Here is a 22,406-nt window from a genome sequence, read left to right as displayed (position 1 = left end):
GGATGTTCTGATAATTTTTCTTAGCTTAGGCAACACATCACATTTCAAAGATGCCTTTGAGAATTTCAATTTGCCTACGTAGAAAGAATTATTTTGAGCTTGGCACTGAAACTTTAGTAGGTTTTTGATTTTGCCCACAAAGCTACTACAGCTTCTGAAATACTACAGTGAGTAATGTGCCTAAGACATTCAGTCATTAAAGACATACTGCAGCCATAGAGAACTTCAGGAAGAAACCAGCCAGAACCCAAGCTGACACGGTCACCTGCTTTTCAAGGAGCACTGATGAGAAATGTGTAAAACCCGTGATACTAACCCAGCTATGGGGTATGTGCAATGACTCTCCTCTGAGCATTAGTAACTGTGTTAGCAGCTGTGAAATTCTTGTAGAGAAAAGATTTCTAGGGGTATTACAGCACTGTGGATTAATCCTGTGGTATGGTTGACCTGCTTGCAGCAGTTCAGAAGGTTTTCCAACAGTCCTTTGCAGGTAACTGCTGTAAGAGCTACTGTCTTGTCTGGTGCTGAGTTAAGGACCGCTCTCCATTAACTCCTATAGTCAGGGCTTTTTGGCTGGGACTGTAAAAGGCTTCTGAGAGAGGGAGGCCTTTCAACACTTACTGTGAGGTACATTGCATAAGCAACAAGAAAACGCTTCTACTTAAAATAATGTCTTGTGCATTCAATGTTAAATTAAACCATTGAAAGTATTAGAAAAGGAATACAAGATAAGTCATAGCCTGAACCCAGAGCTTTCTACATGAGATGAAAGGAATTTGCAGTGTTTTGAGAAGTATGCCAGCTGTGTTATGCAACTGTTTAGCTTGTGTCCTGCAGTATGCCGAACATCTTGGGGGATAATAGGATTCATTCTCTCATCTTTTACTGTTTGCTGCATTCTGGCTGTACCAGCTGTGGTCTATTTGCTTGTTTTTGGTTTATTCAAGCACATGAGCAGGTACGATGTGAACCACAGCTGAAGAACCAACTTAGTTTACGAATGCTATCCTCTGCCATAAGGGAAACATTCTTTATTTGGAATAGCTCTGTTTGGAGTATCGTGCATTTACCTGTGCTACAAAGATACTGCATAACATTGTGCAACCCTTTATACCTTGAAAGTGCTGTTGAAATGTTAATTTAAAAATCAGTCTGCAACCATTTTGTAAGACAAAACAAGTAGATTCTGTTTCTGTTTTACAGGGAAGGTGACTGGGGGGCTCAGAGGTTACGGGAGATGTTTCTCAAGTACATTGTTTTAATTTTGACTGCACAGCTACCAGTAATAATGTCTCTGGTTGGGGCAAAATCGAGGGATGCCTTTCAGAGCATATGCCTTGAAACCCAGAATTTGAAAAAAGAATGATTGTGCTTGAATTGTTTGAGATGCAAAGAGCGCCTGTTGTTTGGGTACATGGTGGTTTGTTTCCTTGTGGCACACAGGCTGAGTCAGGTAATGATTTGCAGCAGAAACATTTGCTGGCTCTTCACGTGGCCCTGTGGCTGAGGACATCTGCACTTGGCACACCTGTTGTCTCCAGCAGGAGCTGATGCAGTACTGAGTTGTTTCCCTGCTGAAGCCACAGAAGTGAACTGCAGGGTGCCGGGCTGGGCAGGTCCACAGGTCAGCTCCAGGGCTGTTGGCTTTGAGGTGCTTTGTAAGCTGTTGAGCTACTTTACGCACTTAATTTTACAAACCTAAGTGTCTTTTAAAATGACTGATGCACTGTACTATTTATGAATTATTCACTTTGCTCTTATCTTCACCAACTGGATTTCTTTTCCCCTATCAATATATCTAGGCTTTTTCCACTCTTGGCTTTTCCTCATTCACTGTTTGGAAAATGACTCTTCTGTCCAAAACAGGTAATTCACATTACTGTTGGCTATAAATCTACACTGGAGAAGCCCTAGCCCCTTGCCAAAGCTCCCCCTGCAGTCCTACAGTCTCTAAATGAAGCCTTCCATACTAATGGCCTAGAACTACCAAGTAAGTTCTGCTAAAAATTTGCTAATGAATTAAATCAATACAGTTTGGAATGAGTTCCATCTCAAACAATCAATACAGGCTCAGTGATGTATAACAGGCAGGCAGGTAAATTTCTCTAAATAAACTTACAATTGATTTTATTTTTAAAACCAAATCAGGACATTTGTATTCTTATCAAATAAGATCAACTACAATTCATGCAAATAAGCATACTCCTAGATGTGTATTTCTCAATACTAGTAGTCACTGTTTAGCTCATTAACTTTTGTTTCGGGGATAATTGCATGATTGCTTGGTCGTGGTTTGCATATTGTTAAAACAGGTCATGTTTATTCAGGAATTCCCCTTGTTAGATTGTTCTCACTAATAGCTGGTGATAGCATCTGGTAGTTAATGGATCCTTATGGTCTGCATAACTCAGTGCAGGGGATGGGACTGGCTCACACACCTGTGTCCAAGAGTAGATCTGCAGCGAGGGCCAGGAGGTGCCTTCTGAACCTGCAGTGCTGCTTAGAATGGGTGCAGCAGGGCTATGCACTGCGCTTCCCTATGTCCTGTCTCTCCTCTCTGTCCAGACACACAAAGGAAGAAGTGCCCTTGTAGTAGAATGAGCTGTCAATGCTTTTTTTTGTCTCAGTGGAATGTTATGCTGATACTCTATGCTGCCTGATGCTCAGCAGAAGGTGGCCCTGTTGGGATGTGCACCTGTGGTTATCAAAGCCACACGTGCGCAGAGGCAGCTCAGATCTGGATGAAGTGTGGCTCTGACACTGAGCCCAAGACTGCATGAACTGCTGTTCCTCATCTGCCAACTTGGAGGTGTTTGTCCCGCACAGATGACTTGTTCAGAGACACGGGGTGAGCAGGTCACTGGGAAGGGAGCAAACTATCTCCCTTCAAAAATGTGGGCAGTGTTTATAGCTGTGTTGTTTCAATAATTATGCAAAAGCTTAGAGTCTGAAATCGAATAAGGTCAATCCCCACAGCGGGGGGTTGGAAATAGATGATCTTTAAGGTCTCTTCCAACCCAAGCCATTCTACGATTCTACAATTGTAAGTTATTGAAGAGCTGAGTTGTTTGAACAGTGGTGTCAGCAATGCTGCAAGATCACGTGATGGACCAGCACAGAACTGATATGAACAACTTGCATAGAGAGTTCTCAAAAGCAAATGGAGAGAGATTAAAAATGGAAGCTACCATTGTTTTGTTCTTTGCCTTTTTCTTAACCTTCAAGTGGCTTCTCAGCTCAGTCACCCATAGTTCCTTCAGGTGCAGGGGACTGACTAGACTAAGATGTCTTTAAAAACCCATAAATATTTAGCCAGATGTCATAGGACTTAATGTAGCCATTAAAGATGCTTGGCTTATTTTCTCTGTGCGACATAAGCTTTCCTGTGAGTATGATGTTACAGTACTCTCAGTGTCCTTGTGTAATGGCTATTAGTGTGAGTCATTGCTGCTTACTCAGAAAATCCTGTTCATTCTTTTCTTCACATGCATACAAAACTCCCATTAGTACCAAAGATGAACAAATCTGTTAATAGGTGCTGCTTTAACCTGGGTCTCTGGCATATCAGATGAGTCACCGCTCTTACAAATCTTGAAATCTAGAAGTGATAAAAGGTGTATTTTATACTTCCTGCTGCAGCTGGGAGGCCTTTCCAGGGTTATTTAGAGGATTATGTGAGATGAACATCTCTTCCTTTGAGGCAGAATTCCAGAGTGGAATGTTTTGTAGCCTCACCACCTTTTTTCAACCATCAATTCCTGTTTATGTGCCACTTTGTTTTGCTCTCGTTTTCCTTCTTCTGTCAAGTGCCCTTCAGGTCACTGCGTACTGTTCTGTTATCTTTTCACTAAGTGCTCAGCAAATCTGGATATATTGAACTCGTTCAGTCTCCTTAGTCTCAGTTCCAGCCTGCAGAGATCTTCTGGTTTTAACCACAATACCATAAGAAATAAAGAAGGGGAATGCAGAAATCTCTTCAAAGCTCAATTTAAATTGGAATATTTTTCATTCGAATATTAACCCTTTCCCTGATATTTCTGTTGAAGCTTAAATGTGGTTGAAGGGGATGATCTGACATCACAAACAGGCATGTGTAAGTTGATAGCATGTTATGAGGATTTTACTTTTGAATACTGTGGTTAAAAAATCTAATTAGTCTGCCGGTTTGTCTGCCTCTCAAAGCTACTCAACAAGCAGCTCAAGTACAAGATGTTCTTGTCTGCTGCAAACTGACAGATCTGCTGCACTTCCCCAGCCCTCCCCATTGCCTGCCAGACAGGGATCTGTATGGAGATAGCTGAGCTGCCTGAACATAAAGAGTATCTCAGCTGATTCAGTGGCACATGGGTGCAAGAAGTATTGTGCAGTGCATTTGTTAGTGTCATGCCCTTATCAGTGGACTTGAATTCCTGGCTGGCTCTCTGAGGTTGAATATTTTTCAACAACGACTAGGGGGCTTCTCTTTCCATCTCTCATCAAAATTAATGGAAGCCAGGTGGCTGGACTTTCCACTCTGGGCTTTGAAAATGCCAGCTGACACTGTTACATAAGAGATTTGGGAATTGCTTGCTTTCATTGATCCCATGGGGCAGGGAACCCTGTAAGTGAGCTGCTCAGTTAAGGCAGGGGTAAGGCAGAAGATAATTGGGTCAAAGATGGGCATGCAGAGAGGTGTTCCTTATTTTGTAACACCTGCTTTATTTTCCACTTCCTCTTGTAGTGGAAGGTGGTATGTCTGCAGTTATGAAAATGAGAGGTTAACTGTTGCTCTCCTGCTGGAAGGCACACTGGGGATTCCTTCTGCTCCTGACACAATTAATTTCATTAACTCGTTTTTCTAAGGTATAAAGGGCGCTTGGGTTGACTCTTCAGGCAACAGTCTTATAGGCAGAAATTTAGATCAAGCCTCTGTTTCACCATAACTTGATAGCATTTGGCAGAAGTGTTGGGACAGAAAACAGCACAGAAAAATACAGCCTCTGGGCAGTGGTGAAGTATGGTGGCAATGGGAGCTGGAAAACATCTTGCCTTGTTTTACTATACTTGGGTGAACTCAGTCTGCAGTGCAGCCAGTCTGTGCTTGGCATTGCCATGGCTGCCTTATTTTGACCTTCTAAACCCTTTCTCTTCCTTTGATGTTATTTTAAAATGTGCAGTCAGCTTCTGTGTTGTGGGATCCCTTTCTCCTCTGGGCTTTCAAACAATGAAAGGAGAGGGATATTTCTTCCTAAGTCCTTCTGCCATTTCAAAAAGAGGAATAAACTGGAGCCTTCTGAGAAGACAGCAAGTTTTTCTTACAACACCAGGGACATATATTGCTGTATTAAAAGGAAGAAAAAATAAATTGCTGATACAAAACTAGTCTGTGTCTTGGAAGACAAAATCTTTTTGTTCTCACCCACTCTGAAGAAGATTACTATTGTGAGGAAGCAAAGAAAGATAAAATGGGGAGAAGGTGGTGTGTCTAAATGGTTCATAGTGGGTAGTTTAAAATAAGACTTCTCTTTTATTCTAGCAAATTGATTGACAGAAGCTGTTGTTAGATTATCTGGCAGCCTTTTTTCCAACGTGTGCTGCAGCACAAATACTGAGTTCTCTAAATTGCCCTCAACAGGAGCTTCACCAGTACTGCAGTGACTGTGTCTCTTGAGAGGCTGCCTGCTTTAGCTTCCAGCTGCCTGGTTTGGCTAGGCACAGCAGCACAGCACAAGCCTGCCAGCTGCTTGGCAAGAGGATTTAATACCTCATCCGTGGCCAAAGTGTAAGGAGTAATTTACTCACAAGAGCAAGTTCTGTAAGGGAATGAGGTATTTGTATAGGTTGAGTGCAAGGCTGTGCTTTCAGTGTCTTGCTTCTTGCTGCCAGTCTTCCTTTTCCTTTTTCTGGGATTTCATCCTGTAAAGCTGAAGTGAGGAGCAGCATGCATAAAGCAGGGAAGGAGCACGTGAAGAAAACAAGGAAACATGACATTGCATTAATTAGCTCTCTGCTGCTTGGCACCAAATACATACTGGGAGCAACAAGAGCAATACTGAAAAGAGGAGCAGGTAGCTGAACTGAGGAAGAAAAACTTGTAATGTTTCTTCTCCCCAAATTAGCAAAGTCAGACTAGAAATGACAACCTGTTCTGCTGCACTGGGGAAAGGACAAAAAAATGAAATCTAATTACTATGGATATAATTGGCTCGGAAAGAGATTGACAATATAGAAAAAGTATTAAAAGAAAATCTTCACCCTAATCGCCTCACAAGCCATGTTTCATGTGGTAACCTAGGACATGCCATTGCAATTACAGAGATCGTCTGCAGCCAGGTTTGTGCCTGATGGCACCTGCAGCACTGGCTGGGATGCCCTGAGCTGTTCCTCAGCCTTCCTCCTCTGCAGTGCCCCAGCGAAGGACACAGCTGGCTCTCCCTTCACACCCCTCGCCCTCAGTTGCTCCAGCTGTTCCCTTCACCACAGAATTAGATCAGACACTTTTATGCCTTTTCTGTTTGCAAGTGGCACGTTAATTTTCAGGCAGCTAAAAACCTTCTGTGCAAGGTATGCTCCTGGCAGTTTTTGATGTTAATGATGTAGAGGATCTCAGATGTACGAGGCTGCCTACCACGTGTCAGAAGGTAGTGGCCTTTTTCATCTATTATGATGAGCTTTGTAGCTTTTAAGTGTGTGTGAGGTGTATGTTTTTGGTTTTTTTTTTTGTGATAAGAACATCAATGCAACTAAACTACACTAAAATTATAGAAAAATGCATAATGATTGGAAACCAGTGAATTAGTGAAAGTTTCTACTACTGCTTGTGAAAGCTTTTCAGACTAGCGTTAGGTTTTGGTATTTAGCTGATCATCTCTGAAAACCAGTTTTTCAGAGCAGCATACGCAGCAGAAGCCACTCCACTGGCTGTTGGGCCATTTTCCTGCTGGCACTGACCGTTTGGCTCTTGCTGTTGGTTTCTGGACCTGGAAGAAGATGTAGTGAGGCAGCATGATTCCTGAGTAAAAGCCCAATACGATGCACTGAGTCTGAAATTTTGATAGCTGTGTGTATTGATTTTTATATTAGTGATTCTTTTTACTTTCTCTCTCATTTCACAGTTAGATAGGCTCTGATCCAGCAAACAGAGCTGCTCCCAAACCTCAGTCTGGTGGAACCTACTTTCACAGTGGAGTCAAGCTGCAGAGCTCGCCTCAGTTCCATTACCTGCATCTGCGGGTTTTTGAACTTGTCTAAGGAGGAAAGAAAGAGATAGTTGGAAAAAAGAGAAGAAATGGTCAGTGTCCTGCTTCTCCTTCCATACCAACCAATAGCAAAGAGTAGTAGCTTTGTGTTAAGTAGTTTTTCCCATATCTTCAAATGACTTACGAAAGAGGTAGGCTAGTATTAATTTCCCACTTGCAGACGGGGAGAACTTTGCAACAAGGATGAAACTCTTGGTTTTTTTTCTCCAGTGAAATGCACGTTATCATAGGAGCTAAATAAATACAACTCTAGACTTAGCATGGAACACAGATATGGTAAAAGTGTCCCTGGAGAGCTGGTATTGCTTTTAAGCTATGGTGGCAGTGAGCATTAAGGCTTGACTAAACATTCATTAAGTCTGTTTCTTTGAAAGTTGTGTTAAATGTGGAACAGGAGCCAGCCAACTCCTGATGTAGCAGAGCACTGTGACTTATGATGCTTCTATTCATTTACTGCATTAACAATACAACGGCAAAAAGAAAATGCAAATGTTAGTCAGCAATGGCTTTACCTTGTTCAACATGACTTGAATCTAAGACTGTTTAGAAAACCAAGGTTTGTAGTCCATCTTATTCTGTTCTTAAACAAGAACATTTTCCCACTACTTCAAAGATGTTGTGTCTCCAAAAAAAAGGATATTGCTTGACGGCTTATTTTTCCCCTGATTCATTAATTAAAGAACTAGTGAAACCGGTAAATGAAATGGGCTTCATTTCACAATGTCATTTTCAGACTTGTAACTTATTTAAAAGAACATAACATAGTTGAATAATGAAGTTGGTTGAGACATCACTTTCATTAGCTGATGGGTTGTTTTTTTTAATCCTTGGTATGACTAAATGCAGCAGTTTTTGGGAAAGTACTTTATTATATTTGAGGCTGCATTCAGGCTATGCCTCTCAACCATAGGTTTAAAATTATATACATGTGTTTTTTATCTCCCCAATGTCCACATCAGACCAAATTGTGGTAACGAAGGAGGTTAGTGAGATAACAGAAATATCACAATTGAAGGTAATGAGCCCCTTGGGAAATCAATTCCTGAGTAGCTATTACAGAGCAGTGAGACTGCTGGGAGAGCAAGGACAAACTGTACATGCATATGATGTACTTTTCAAGTCTGCTCACTGTTTTTATTTGGGGAAAATTCATATAAATTCTGCTTGCATGTGGCATACAGAATAGGTCTAGTGGAAAAAGTAGGACTTCGCAGACTGGATGGATGATCACAATTTTCTTGGCAGGCTGTCCTTTTAACTTGAGCATCAAGATATTCATAATAGACTTCTTTGTCACAGAAAGTTATATTTACAAAATAGTGCATGCATTTTTTTAATTTTTTTTTTTTTAACCTGGGACAAGAAGCCATTCTTTCTAAAGTGGCCAAAGGAAGAACACAGGTTATAGAGTTTGTCTGCTCGTGTACGCCCCAGAGGAGATGACTTTACTCTGAAGCAACTTTCCTGAATGTCTTAAGAACCTTGTTAAAGAGTAAGGAGCTAGTGACTCTTTGGATTCAGTGCTCCAATTGCAAGACTATTATTTTGGTCATATTTTCCTTCTTTCAGAGAGAACATCCAGCTATGCCAGAATCATGCTGTGGCTGAAATTGGTAGATATTCTGTGACTTGTTTCAGTGAGTGGAAAATTCAGCTTCTGGTGTCTGTGGAGCAGTAAATTGCATGATCTGTCCAAAGCTGTTTGCAGTCACTAGATTAGTTGTGAACCTTTCATTTTCAAGCCAGACTCATAAAAACTCAGTCTAGAGCTTTTTCCTTTCTCAGTTTCTTGTCATGAATTTGATTTTGAGCTTGTCGTGGATGGAAAAGTTCACCTTTTCTACTTGTAATGGATTAACTATGTTTCGTAGCAGGTGTTGAAGTGATACCAAAACTCTGAATTGCTGGGTTTGATGGAGAAACATCTTTGCCTGATGTACTGGGTGCATGTAGGTGATGAGTGAAAAGGTTGGGTATTTCATCTGGGATAAACCTATGCTCCATAATAGAACCAGTGCTCTTCCATCTGCGAATACAACAGAGAACACTAGAGACCTGCTGAAATGGAAGTTTGCTATCCTGTGAGGACAGAACTAGTGGATATTGTTAGCTAGTAGTTTGAGTTGGATAATGAGATAACAGAAATATCCTTCTAACCCACTACCCAAACCTAGAAGTTTGATCAGTTCTGTCTCTGAAGAGCACCTGTGAAACACCTGGACGAGAACATAAATAAAGCTTTCTCCCCTTCACTGCAGCCCAAAATACTGGTCCCTCATGCAGGGGAATACCTATCCTTTAAACTAGACTAGGTTCCTGACTCAAGTGGTGTGGGTCTCCTGAGGGCAGAACATGATGTCCCATACTTATGAGGGACTGCCAAGAAATAGCATCAGTGATGCAGGCAGTGAGATTCCTGGGCACGCTCAGGGCTGGCTAGAGCCAGCGATAAGGAGGAAAGCAGCCAGTTCCCGGTAGGAGGGAGGTGAGAGATTGGCACTTGTTTATTTTATTTTTTTTATTTTTTGTTGGGAGAGAAAGAGGCTGAGTTAAGGCAAAAATACATATAGAGTAAGTGCTAAGCAAATATCACGTCAAAATCCATACATCAAGTTGACATTATTGGCTTCAGCTTCAAATATTGGGTTGCATGTGTTCATAGGTCTGTGCAGTAAAGATACCTGTATCTTCCTCTGTCACCCTTCATTTTATGCTCAACTATATGTTCTTGAGAACACAGGCCCTGCAACAGCAGGGTTATTGTGTCAGTGCAGCAAGTATGGTTATGCATGCAAAGTCCAAGGCTTTTTCCTTTATTATTTTTATTATTATTATTATTATTCCTTTATTAGGTTACAGTTGGTATTATTTTCTTCCTAGCCAAAATGAGAGCATTTGACAGCAGGTAGCAAAAGGCAGAAACATCATTGCTAATACTTTGCCTGTGTGCTGATCATTTCAAGAAACTAGCAGAAATATCCAGACTTAATAGCTCTCTCTGAACTCATGTATACTTTTTAAGTTATGAAGCATCAGGAAAACAGCCTGCACTGATCTCTCACCCAATCTGATGAAAGTCACCCTTTGTAGCTGTTATATGGAGCAGTCCTGTGTTTTTTCAGCATGCTGTACCTTTGTTAATCCTTGATAAATTGGAATTGGAGATGGTGGGGAGGAGGGGTCACTGGAACAGCTGCAAGTTGTACGCACAAAAATGAATACTTGACAGTGGAAGCAGCAGCCTCTAAACAATCCTCAGACTCTGGTTCTCAACAAAGAGGTTCAGCCTCCTCTCACCTGATCCCCACCTTCTCATGCTGAATGCCTTCTGCCTGACATCATCCACCTTCTGCCATCCACCTTAAGGGAGTTGTTGGCGTGGCACACTGATGTTGCACAACGATGCGAAAAGTTCTGTATTAGCTAAATAGCTGTGTGACTCCATTTGACAAAAATGCTCTCCTTAATTTTCCTTGAAGCTGCAGCAGAATTTCCAGTGAAGCAGAGTTCAGCAGGGGAGTGCAGAGAGGGGCTCAGTGCACAATTTAAATGATATCTGTGCAGCACATATCATCACTTTTGAGGTTGTAGTGGATGGGGCAGCAGAAGAAGGTGGGCTATCTGTGAATGTGCTGTAGAGCACTGGGTATACACAGGTGAACTGGAGTGTAGATAAGTGATGGGACATATCCCATTTGCTCTTTTGTTCTTCGTATAGCTAGGAAAACTGCATTATCTTTTTATGTGAGTTCTGTGTTTATTTTCAGTTCAGCTTCTTGACAGGAGAATAAGCACAGTGGCTGGAGTGTGTTTTGCTCAGGGCTGTGTAATTCTGAACCATGACAAACGCATTCAGGCACTGTGGTGTGTACACCGATGGCCTGCATGCCATGCTCATGTTGCTCTTTGAGAAGCTGCTTTCTGCTGCTAAGCTAAGGGATGTGTGACAATACAAAAAAAGAAAAAAGCCTTTTCATATGTAATAAGGCAATGAGCAAGTCCAATAAAATGGGAAGTGAACTCAGCAAATGATGGAGTAGTAAAAATAAAGCGATCTAGCATGCTAAAAAATCCACAGTAAACAAATTGCCACCTGGTAGGTGTAGTGAGAGGTCTTCCATGTTTGCACTGATTTTTCTCTTCCTTCTCATTTTTCTGCAGTTAATTATGGTGTGGTGCACCCATAGCAGGCTGTTTAGGTGGCATAATAGTATTTAGGTGGCACAATAGTACGATGGAGCGGGTTAGTTTTACCTGAGGATGTTTAGAGATGGAGATTTTATTTTTCTGGGAGTTTTTGTGCACAATGTGAAGTGTAAACAGTTTTTATGCAGTCCATTAACAAAAAAAACGAACAAAAATAACCACCAGAGCTTTCATCCTTTCTGCCTTTTTGAGGACTGACCAGATGCTTCAAGAGCATTATAAGGTATCACGCAGTAAAGCTGCTCAGCATCTCAGTGCTTCCTATGCTCAAAGCAATTTGCATGGATTTAAGTGGCTATTGATGAACTGATTTAGAGCCTTAAGCATAGACAACTAGATAACTTAATAATTGCAAAACGTCTCTGGACTATGTACTATCCCAGACAAGCTGCAAAACTGGCTATCCCAAAAAGTTAACATCTCAAAGATCAGTATTTGCAGAAATCACAGAAAGTGAAGTGTTAGCATGCCTTACAGTGTCTGCAGCGAAAACCACCCTGAGCTTTAATGTCCCTGAGTGTTAATGTCACCTCTTGCAAATCTAGAAGCTCTGAAAGACCCACAATGGGCATCTTGTGGGCACTTGCCTGCATAATTTACAGTGTTTCTATAATTGCAATGTTTCTTCCTCCAAGCTGGACTCTTGAAACATGCACAAAGTACTGCAGAAGTGCAAACTGTGAACTGTTTGTAAGTTATTTTCTGGCTTGCAGGAGGAGTCATCTTAGCAGGAGCCTGTAAGTGTTGCTTATCCTGTTGAGATTCCATTTCCTGGACCCTTAGAGTTGGAATTGCTTTTATAAACCAGCCATTTTTCTCAGCTAGTGCTGCTGCATTATTAATGTGCTTGCCTTGCTACAGGAAGGTATTTTTCAATATGGCATGAAGTTTAGGTGATGAGCTTTCATGACTTTTTTTGCACCATAAGCACCTGCTACTAGCTGCCTTTTTAAGGTTTTATGTTTAATCTTGAAATTTACATCATCTGCTAGAACATAGTCTTGATAAATGAGCTACTACAAGTGCCCCGTTGATTAGGCTGCTCAAGCATGGTATCAGCTGCATATGTACTGCAAGGTGCTGCACTCCACGTGTGCCTCCCTGACTTTAAATTAAACTTGCCCTCCAGTTTTTCCAGAAAAGAAATTAAGACTAAGTACGTTAAGACTATTGCTAATATCAAGGGCAGATTTCCTTTGTTATTGATTAAGTAGTTACTGTTACTAGATGCACATGGCCACAAACCCTGACAAATCATTTCTAGCTGAAATGAGCTGAAAGAAATAAAAGTCCAGAGGAGTTCCAAGAGGTGGCATGCTTGCATAGCAGGAGGTTAATGGCAGAACCTGCAGGTCTGCTGACCTTCCAGGCAAGAAGGTGAGGCGTCTGGACTGCTTTCAGTTAACAGAAGTTACACAATTGCTGTAACCTTGTTATTAAAGTAGGATTTAATCTGAGATAACGTGCCTTTTTGTGCAGAAAGGAGGGAGAGTTATAAATTATAATCTCTTGCATTATACTCTGCCTCCTCTCCATGGATTTTGAAGCACTCGACAGATTAATTAAGGCATGCAACTCTCATAGGAGATCTGTAGTGCATGAAAAGCTATTGACTTACTGTACCCTAATGAGTTTTGAATGTCATCTGAGTGACTCTAGGTGACAGGGAGTGCCCTTAATCTGTTGCCAATGCAAAGAAGGGTTCAGTGGTATAAATCCACTGGAGTTAATTTAAATCATGACAGTGGATATTAATGATTAAGCCGTAGTAATGTAAAGGTTTGGAGGCATGTTTGGATACTTGTTGCGGTGCAACTGTCCTCTGCCGGAGGAAGATGAACGGCTGTGTAAACAGAGCTTGTCTCCAATTTGAATCTGGCCAAATTTTGAGGTTGTACCCAGAACACTAGGGGGTACTCTTGGCTTTTTTTACTGCATTGGGAGCTCAGGTTTTGCTGCTCCCAGTTGTTAGGGATGAGTCATTCAGAAAATTCTGACTTTGTCCAAATTTACAGGTGGTGACAGTGCCAGAAATAGAATACAGATTTGAGGGTGTTATCTGCAGGAGCTAGGATTTTCCTAAGTGAACCAAAGTACAGGGGGAACCCAGCACTCTTCCCGAGCGAATGGAATGAGACCTGCAATTTCCAAGGATTCCTTGCAAAAAGCTGACTTTGTATTCCTTTATAAGATACAAATGGATGCATTCAGGTTTTTAGAAATAATTACTGGAGTCTAATTTGAGGAGCCAATCATTCATTTCATTCCTCTATACCTGCTCTTGCCTTCTGTGGCAGACTACGAACAGCTACTTCTCGGATGTCATTTTCTTAAGGGTCTGTGAGAAAAGTGGGCCAGCAGTAGCAATAGCAGACAAACATCAGACATCCTCTGTGGTACGCAGTGAAAGACTGCATGACCTACCAACATGGGTTTCCCGTGAAAGGACACCTGCTGGGGACTGGAAAAAAGAAGCTCGATTAGCCTGGGTAGTGATGACGATCAGCACTCCTGGGAGCTGTGCCTGTGCATTAGAGGGAGAGTGTCTTAAGGTCTCCAGAGCTGTCAGGAAGGAGGCATCAGGGCGCCCAGGCAAGCAGAATGCACAGAAGGGGATCTGCAGGGTTGCTGCTCTGCCATAACGGTTGACTTGAGTTGTCAGTTTGGGGTAATGTGATGTATGCATTTAAAAAAATAATAATAAAAAAAAGAGGCCATAACAAAAAAAAAAAAAGAAAAAAAGAAAAAAAAAACAAAACCTCCGTAAAACCACTGTCAGGAGCAAATTCTAATCTTTAATCCTTGAACACAATATGTGACAGAACTATTTATATTTTTCATGCCATCCTGTCCGCCCCTGGCTCATGACCCCTTCTTTCCTGTCCCCTTGCTGTGCCTGTTGAGAGCAGCACTCCCAACTGGCTTGCATCTGTCAGGTTTTCCTGTCCTGGACTGCCCCTTCCCTTTCTGCCATTTGGTTGAGTTTTGATCCAGGGCAGTTGGAAGCCTTGCCTTCACATGCTGCTTCAACAATGCCAGGGACATAAGCTATGCTGCAGGCTTAGGGTGTGATCCAAAGCCATTTGGGCTTTTGGATCCTGTCTTTTGTTTTAAAAACTGGCAGCAAGGCTGGGGACTCTGTGCTGAGCAAGCTTGGCTTCAGGTCACCAATCTATTTGTTTTTACAAAGTACATGTAGCTGTGATGGCAGTAATCTCTCAAGCATTTTAGCCTCGTCAAGGAGAATTCTCTCCCCTCACATCCTTTATCTTAACAAATTGTGCATTGCAAGGGTGAAAATCAATTAGTATCCAAATTGTATCCTAGCTAATGTGACTGCTTCAGAAGGTAGAAGAAAAGAAGCAGCAAAACAGAGATGGTGGAAGCCTCATCCTTGGAGACGCTCAAGGTGAGGCTGAATGGGGTTCTGAGCACCTGATGTAGCTGTAGGTGTCCCTGTTCATTACAAAGGACTTGGGTCTAGATGGCCTTCAAGGGTCCCTTCCAACTCAAATGATTCTATAAAAGCAGGAGCCTGCTACTCTGGGATGTTAGAGAGAGCCCTCCAAGCTTGCCATTCCCTTGCCTTCCTCTGGTGACTGCCTGATGGCAGTCCTTTTCTCAATTCCCTTCACTTTTGTTTATTAGAAAATGGTTCTGTCTTCTATTATTTCAAAATATGGCCACTAGCCTTTCTTGGGATTTTCCAGGTGCTTCCCAAAGAGGAGAGATCTCATTGCTTTAGGATTGGAAGCCAAACCACGGAGCTCTGATATGTAGCCTCTGCACCTTGTCCCTATGTTTCTGCCCTTCCTTTCTGCACTGAGCTCACTGACATCCATAGGAGATAGAGCTATATTAACAGGGCTTCTGCAGATTTCAAATGTTTCCTGCAGCCTGTCACTAAGCATTAGCAATTTGCAGTGGAGTGATCTGGGGTTGGCCATGTTTTTGAAACAGCTCTGAGAGTATCCTAAGTTCCAGCAGCAGGAGGAGATGGTGGTGCCATTTCCCTTTGTCCCCTAAATCCAGGCAGCTGCTACTGTTCGTGTTTTTTCTTCAGGACAGACAGAAGGGCCTCCTTCTTCTCGATCATGTTTAATCAGTGGAAGAAAAAACATAGACTGGGCAACCTCTGGCTTGGTCCAGGAATTCTGCAGTGAGGCTTTCTGCTGCATTTCTGCAACTTTCTAAAAATGTTTCTCCATTATGATTTGCAGTAATTTCTCCTTCTCCTCAGACTTTTGTAGAGATCTGCTGATGATAGCAGATTGTGCAGTAGTTGGGAAAATGATCTTCCCTCCCATTCCTTCCCACTCTTGTCTTTTTTTTAATTCCAAAAGCTAGCTTAACAAAGGCCTCCAAATCTGAGTTACTTGAGGGAGAACTGAAGGGAATCAGTCATCTATTTTATTACGTAGTAAGACTGTTCCATTTTCCTCGCTTATTATTTAAAGCCTAAAAATAACTAAATATTTAAAATATTAAAGAAAAAAAAAAAAAAGCCAAACAAAAAAATGAACACAAACCTTTAAACCAGATCATGAAAGTATCACTGATAGGTGCTTGGCATGGACTATCTGTATTAAACAGAGATAACAAATCAGAATGAAGAGGAAAAAGTAATTGCTTTCATTTGTCTATGCTATTCATATCAGTGTTGGAAATTAATACATTTTACAGGATTTGGAAGGCTTTCAAAAGCCAGAATTGCAGCGGGATCATCCTTATAGCAATATCTCAAAACAGCTGCTACTAGAGAGTGGATGAAGAATGCAAAGTATGTTTTCTGATTAGTTTTGTGTTTATTTCTGTTCTATCCAACCAGTTCTCATATTCCATCTCAGCATTAAAAACTTCCTCAGGTTGATAAGGGCAGAACTGAGCTATTACTTATCTACAGAACACATTTTGGACTTAAACTGTTCTTCTCTCCTATATTTATAGCAACTCTTTTCACATAATTAGCAGATCTGTTCCATTTTAGGAGTGGATTTTCATATTCAGTGCCTAAAGCTGTTGCAGGGGAATACGAACATACCCAAAACTGATGCTTGCTCAGGCAGAACGAGGACTTGACTGTTCAGCTATTCGTTTGCATTTTCAGCTCCCAAGCAAGCAGAGGTACTATTTTTACATGTAAAAATGAGTCTGGTATATTTAAACAATAAAGGAACATGTAAGATCAGCACCAGAAATTAAATTCTTCACTTCACATTGTTGACAACCATATGTGTCATTGAAAATCGACCAGCAATGCTGCATGGCAGGCGTTTCCATTTCTAGCAAAATGCTCGTATAGTAGAAGACTATCTATAAAATCACTGTGCTGTAGTATGTATAAAAGACCAAGAGCAATGCACTGGATTTCATGTACAGCAAGATGAGGCACCCAAATGACAGAAGGAATATGTGCAGCATTTGCAAAAATTTGAGGTTCACCTCACCTTGGATCGTCATATTGAGCACACACAACAAATAAAGACTTTTCCAGCTTGTGGCCAAAACATTTCAACTGCTGATAAGGCAGAATGCACCTCACTTCAGTATGCCAACTAGGGACTGTGCAAATCATTTTAGATCTAATTGCCTTTTTAGTACATGTTTAAATTCATTCTTCACATTATGAAGCTATCCTCTCTGGTAGTGTGTTGTCTACCTCCACAGGTATATTTGTACAGTATTTGACCAATGCAGATTCTATTTTGAAAATTTAAGCACTTTTTTTTTTTTTTTTTAACTTTGGAAAACTCCTTATTTGTTTTTAAGCATTTTTAAAAATTATTTTCATTGACACACATCAAAGAGTTTGCTGAAAAGTATATATTACTTCTATGCATGTTTTCCATTGAAAATTAGAACGGTTCTTTTGCTATGAAACCAAAGGTAGGAAAGTCAGCATTCATTGTTGTGGTGTTTCCTTTTCTGACTGAAGTAATCCTTACATTGTTTTTCTAATTTTTAGCTGTCACGTATGACAGTTTTAACACCGACTCAGTGTGTGGGGTATCTTCAAGTGACACCAATGTTTTCATGGCGAAATGTTTTTTTCCCCCTCTCTCACTGTTCATATTCTAGAACTTGGCTCTTTCTTGCACAGAGGTACAGATACCCTTTATTTGTTATCCTCTTCCCTTCCTTATACTTTCCTCGGCTCCTTCTGGTCTCCTGGCTCCTTCTGCCAGTCCCCTGGGTCTGCTAATCCTAGTCTTGCTTTCCCTCAGCGCTCCCGGTCAGCCTTGCCCGCCTTCTCTCTGTTCTGAGCAAGCACTGCAGCAAAAGCTGCCCCTGCTGCTTAATTTAAGGTTCAGCAGTGCTGTGATTTCACCTGGCTTTCAACACCTAGTTAACACTCTGCTAAACGTTTCAGAACATGTAATGTAAAGCTGGTGCTGACAATACCTAAATGCCTTTCTAATTAGGAGACACGTGCTACGCTGAATTTGATAGTAAATATGTAACCTTCATGTTTTAGTAGGTATGTTACATTCTACGCTAACACGAACAATTCAAGCTAGCATTGATAACTTTCATCTTAACTGACTGGTTTAATTCTTACATTTTGGAATAGATTTTGAAGTCCTTATGTGGTATCATTGTTAGTATATGCATAGGGAGGTTGTGTTTCAAAAGCCATTTTGCTTCTCAGGAATTTGACTTGGTTGGTCTCCAGAATGACTGCAGTGACCTTGGTAATGAACCTTCCTAGAACACTGGCAGTGGGTTCTTTCGACAAGAAAACAAACTTGAAGTCATGCCCTTTCCTTCTTCCCCAGATTACTCATCTACTCAGGAAAGATACTGAGGCACCAGCCAGGTACCATTTCCAGAAGATATTTTTTATTTTTTTTTTAAATATTGGAAGTCTAAAGACAGAAATAAGTCCAATACGTGGTCCATTTGTTTAGAGTTGCCGAAGATTGGATACTGAACTGTGAAAAGACAAATATTTACTGATGTATTTTGTCTCTCATTCTCGCATGTTAAATATGTGGTTCAAGTGGAAACAGACTTTCTGGCTCTTGGTCTTGTGATTTAATGACGAGATCCTTGAATTATGTTTCCTTGAAATACGTAGAGATTTATTTATATCAATGCCTGCACATCTGCTTCTACATACCTGAGAAACTTAGCAATGTTCCACTGTTAGATAAATCTGGGATGGTGATCGTTTACCTTCTGTATTTTTCTTTGGATCAAAAATTATTTTTAAGATGTCAAAACCTTCTAAAAAGCTCTCTGTTCACTCTTAAACATGAGACAGATCTCTGTTACGTAGAATTCCACAGTGTTTTTTTTTTTTTACTGACCTACGCTTAGGTACCATAATGCCCCATAAGGCTGTCATAAATTCATGAGACAATGTACAGTGTCATTTTCCATGCTATGCTCCTCCTCACTCCCAGATCCACTTCCCTGCAAAAGCTTCTAATAGAGTAAGTACCCAGAATCAGTCAAAGTGCTTGGCCAAGACTCTGATGATGTCAAAGTTTTTTCACAGCTCTGCAACAAACTTCCTTCTGGTGGTGTTTAACTTAGTCTTTTTTAGTAATTGTAGGTAAAATATGATTCATAGTACTTCCATTTTTTTGATAGCTTTTGACAGTCCTGCTAAGACTGTAAACTAGATATGGTCTGTTTCTTCTACTGTACTATACTCAGAACTGTACCTGTCATCTCAGGAAACTGGAGAAGGCACTGTTAGCATTGAAAGCAGAAGCTATTGGGATTGCCATGGCAATAAAATGCCTCAGCCATGTCTCTCAGGGCAGGTAGGTTTGTGCCCTAGGTAAGGTCAATTGCAAAGTAGGAGAATATCAAGGGGAAATCTCTGTTACATGTTGATGAATTGTATACTGAGAAGTTGTTTACATCTAAAGCTCTTTGTTACGCTTTCATGATATAGTATATCATCCCTCAAAAATATAGTCCAGACCTTCCTAGTTTTCAGCACTTTGAGTTTTTAGGACAAACGCTCCTGTAAATTAAGATCAGCTGAAGAGGATAGTTTAGGTCTGCTTTTGGCAACAGAATTTCAGAAAGAGCTCAAGGCTTCCTTCTAGCAAGAAGGGAAATATGGCCAAGATTTGTGATTGTGCTGTCATCACTTGTATGTGGACAGTTTCTATAATGCTGATTGGAATGTGGCTTGCTTCCATTTCATCGTAAAGGAGAATCAATAACAATCAGTAAGTGTTAGTGTTCACAAGCATCTTAAGGTTGTTTGTTTGTTTGTTTGCATACTGAATGACTAGGAAAGAAGACTATTACAAAAAAGAATAACAGCCATCTCCATCAGACTGCCCATCTTTCTTGGACTGGTTGTAGATGTTCTTTGTTTGAAGGAGGAAAAAAAAAAAGGCAACAAAACCCCACAAAAAAATCACAGAAATGCAACCTCCAAGAAACACATTAATATAACATGGACCTATGGTAGGTAATGTGATTTTTTTCCCATTTAATTTTAGAAAATTACTTGTATAGTAGTGGGAAATAGACCCAAGAGATAAGATAAAGGTGCTCAAAGAACAACTACATCAGTCTCCAGCATAGGTTTTGAGTACTTTCGCCTCCTTCCTGTCTTTTCACTTTTCTATCATGTCTGTGACTTCAGTATGATACTTTGACCTACTGTGGGTCTATAGTGTATGGTTTTGAACAGAATTGTTTTATTTAGATAATGAGGCATCTGGATGAACAACAGCTGCAATTTTTGTTACTATCTGCAGACTGCAATAATGAAAGAATGTCTTCCCCGGTGTTAAAATCAACCTAACTTCACTTTCTTAGTCTATCACAATAATTTAAACCAGGGCAAAAGGCTTCTCCTCTTTCACTTTCTGTCACAAAATTGACTGAGTGCTCAGATAAGTCGCTAAGTTCCTCATTTGATTCTTGAAGTTAAGATAATGGTTTCAAGGAGGGAGGAATGTGTCTTGTATATTGTATTGTCTTGCTCTTTTTCACCTATCTCTGTAAAGTGCAATATTTTCTCCTAATTAACTCGGTTTAATTCCTGCACTAGAAGCTGTTGATTAGATAATCAAAATCATACATTTCATTAATGAAAGAAGTGCAAACACAAGTTTTTGCAACTGTAGCAACCAGGAGGCTGTCCTGATGTAGAGGGATTCCAGTGCATTAACTTAAGTTTATCGTTCCTTTTTTTTTTTTTTCAATTAGAAGATCATCTGTCCATGAAGACTCTGATAGAACAGTCAAAATGTAGGAGATCAAAGCTATAATTGTATTAATTATTATTAATTATGCATTAATACACCATGTAAGCATGGTGTATTTTGTATCTTACATTAACATGAACTACTGCAAATGGACTTGTACTTCTAAAGAGAGAATTCTACCTGCTGTAGTTGTCTCTACTTAGATTGCACTGCAAATTATCTTTTTCCAGAGACTGATAAATTGAAGACACACAGGCTTTTTGTTGAAAAGCGAGGGAGGGCACCCAGAGATTTCTTTGGAAGAAAAAAAAGGGGGAATTCTTGGCCAAGGAAATTCAAACTGTTCTAGTTAAAAACATGAGGTGGAAAGCAGGGGTAGAGAAAAAGGACTTGAGAGGTCAAGAGCAAAGATGAGGAGCTTAGGCGAAACTGAGAATAGGCAGAGATCTGAGCTGCAGTCAGAGAAGTCTGTGCAGAGTGTAGCATACTCAAGAGGAGAATCCAAGGTAAGCTTCAATTTAATATTGACAGTTGTCAGTGCTAAGCAAAGGCAGCTAAATGTATAGTGCAGAAGTAAAGGGATTGAAGCAGTAGAATGGGACTCTTCAAAAAATTTTTTTTTATGTTGAAGAAGGAAAAGGAGTCATAGAATCACATAATGGCTTGGGTTGGAAGGGACTTCAGGGATCAAGAGTGGAAGACTGCAATGAAAAGTTTAAATGACAACAAGGCATGGGAACAGGTACTGCGTTGCTGGAGGATGGGAGAGAGAAGGTGATATCTGTGTTGTGGCAGATTCAGAATAAGAGCACTGGAGGGATATTTGGAATAAAATTTAAAAGGAGAAGTTGGCCAACACAACCGAGTATGTCTTGGGCATGGTTGGAAATGGCCATGTTTGTGCATAGATCTAGGGGATAAATAGGAAAAAGTAAGTTTAGGAAGCAAAGCTAATATGTTCCTTGAGGTTCTTGGAAAATTTTCACTGATTATCCTAATCATTTGCATATAGGTACAGCTATGCATAAAGCAGAGGAGAGTGCAGAAGGAGGAAGAAAAGGCCAACAATAAAAGTTTCAGCAAGTTAAAAACAGAGTGGGGGAGGATGGAATGAGGATACAGAAGGAACAAAAATCAAAATATGTAACAGCACTGTTATTTCAATAGAGGTGGAAGACTTTGGAGTTGTATATCTTTTCTAGATGTAATCATCTTCACATAGAAGTGAGCTAGCAAGGTACAAAATTATTGTAAGTGATTCTAAATTGTGATTAACATGACAGACTGATTATATTTGATGGTGTTGATTATGGCTGTTAAAATAATTTTTCTCTGATGAAAAAAATACATCCTCATAGATTAATTGCAAGTATCCAAAATGTAGATTTATCAAATTGCATATGCCTTCTGCTTAAAAGTTCTCTCCTAAGTGTGAGGGGGAGTGGGGGAACAAACAGATGCAAAACATAATTGTTTGTTACAGAGTGCTTTGAAGGAACTCTCTTCTGGAGAACTTAGTTTGACAACATCCTCCTTGCTCCTCACTGAAGCAATATTAGGCTACAGATCATTCAAAGGAAAAATTCTGCTATCATTTTGAATAGTTCACAGTGAGTCTTTGGTTGTTTTATTGGAGAAAATAAGAAATGTTACTTGTTGTTGTGGAGCAGATTGTTCCTGTAATAAAAGGCTATAGCTGCATTGCCAGTGACACCAAGCTCTTGACTTAATGGACCCCATCATCTTCCTCATCTGCCAGATAACTCTATGCTCACTGGTT

At 40.5% G+C, this 22,406-nt stretch overlaps 1 protein-coding gene across 7 annotated transcripts in view; it reads right to left on the bottom strand.

Annotated features, from left to right (window-relative positions):
• The window catches only part of KCNC1 (potassium voltage-gated channel subfamily C member 1), a 116,316-nt gene that overhangs the window by 46,495 nt on the left and 47,415 nt on the right, over nucleotides 1-22,406 (bottom strand). The window lies entirely within an intron of this gene.

The sequence above is a fragment of the Lagopus muta genome, chromosome 6 (assembly GCF_023343835.1).
Source record: "Lagopus muta isolate bLagMut1 chromosome 6, bLagMut1 primary, whole genome shotgun sequence".
NCBI lineage: Eukaryota > Metazoa > Chordata > Aves > Galliformes > Phasianidae > Lagopus > Lagopus muta.
Note: the sequence above shows the minus strand (reverse complement) of the source record. Positions and strands in the feature narration are given on the sequence as shown.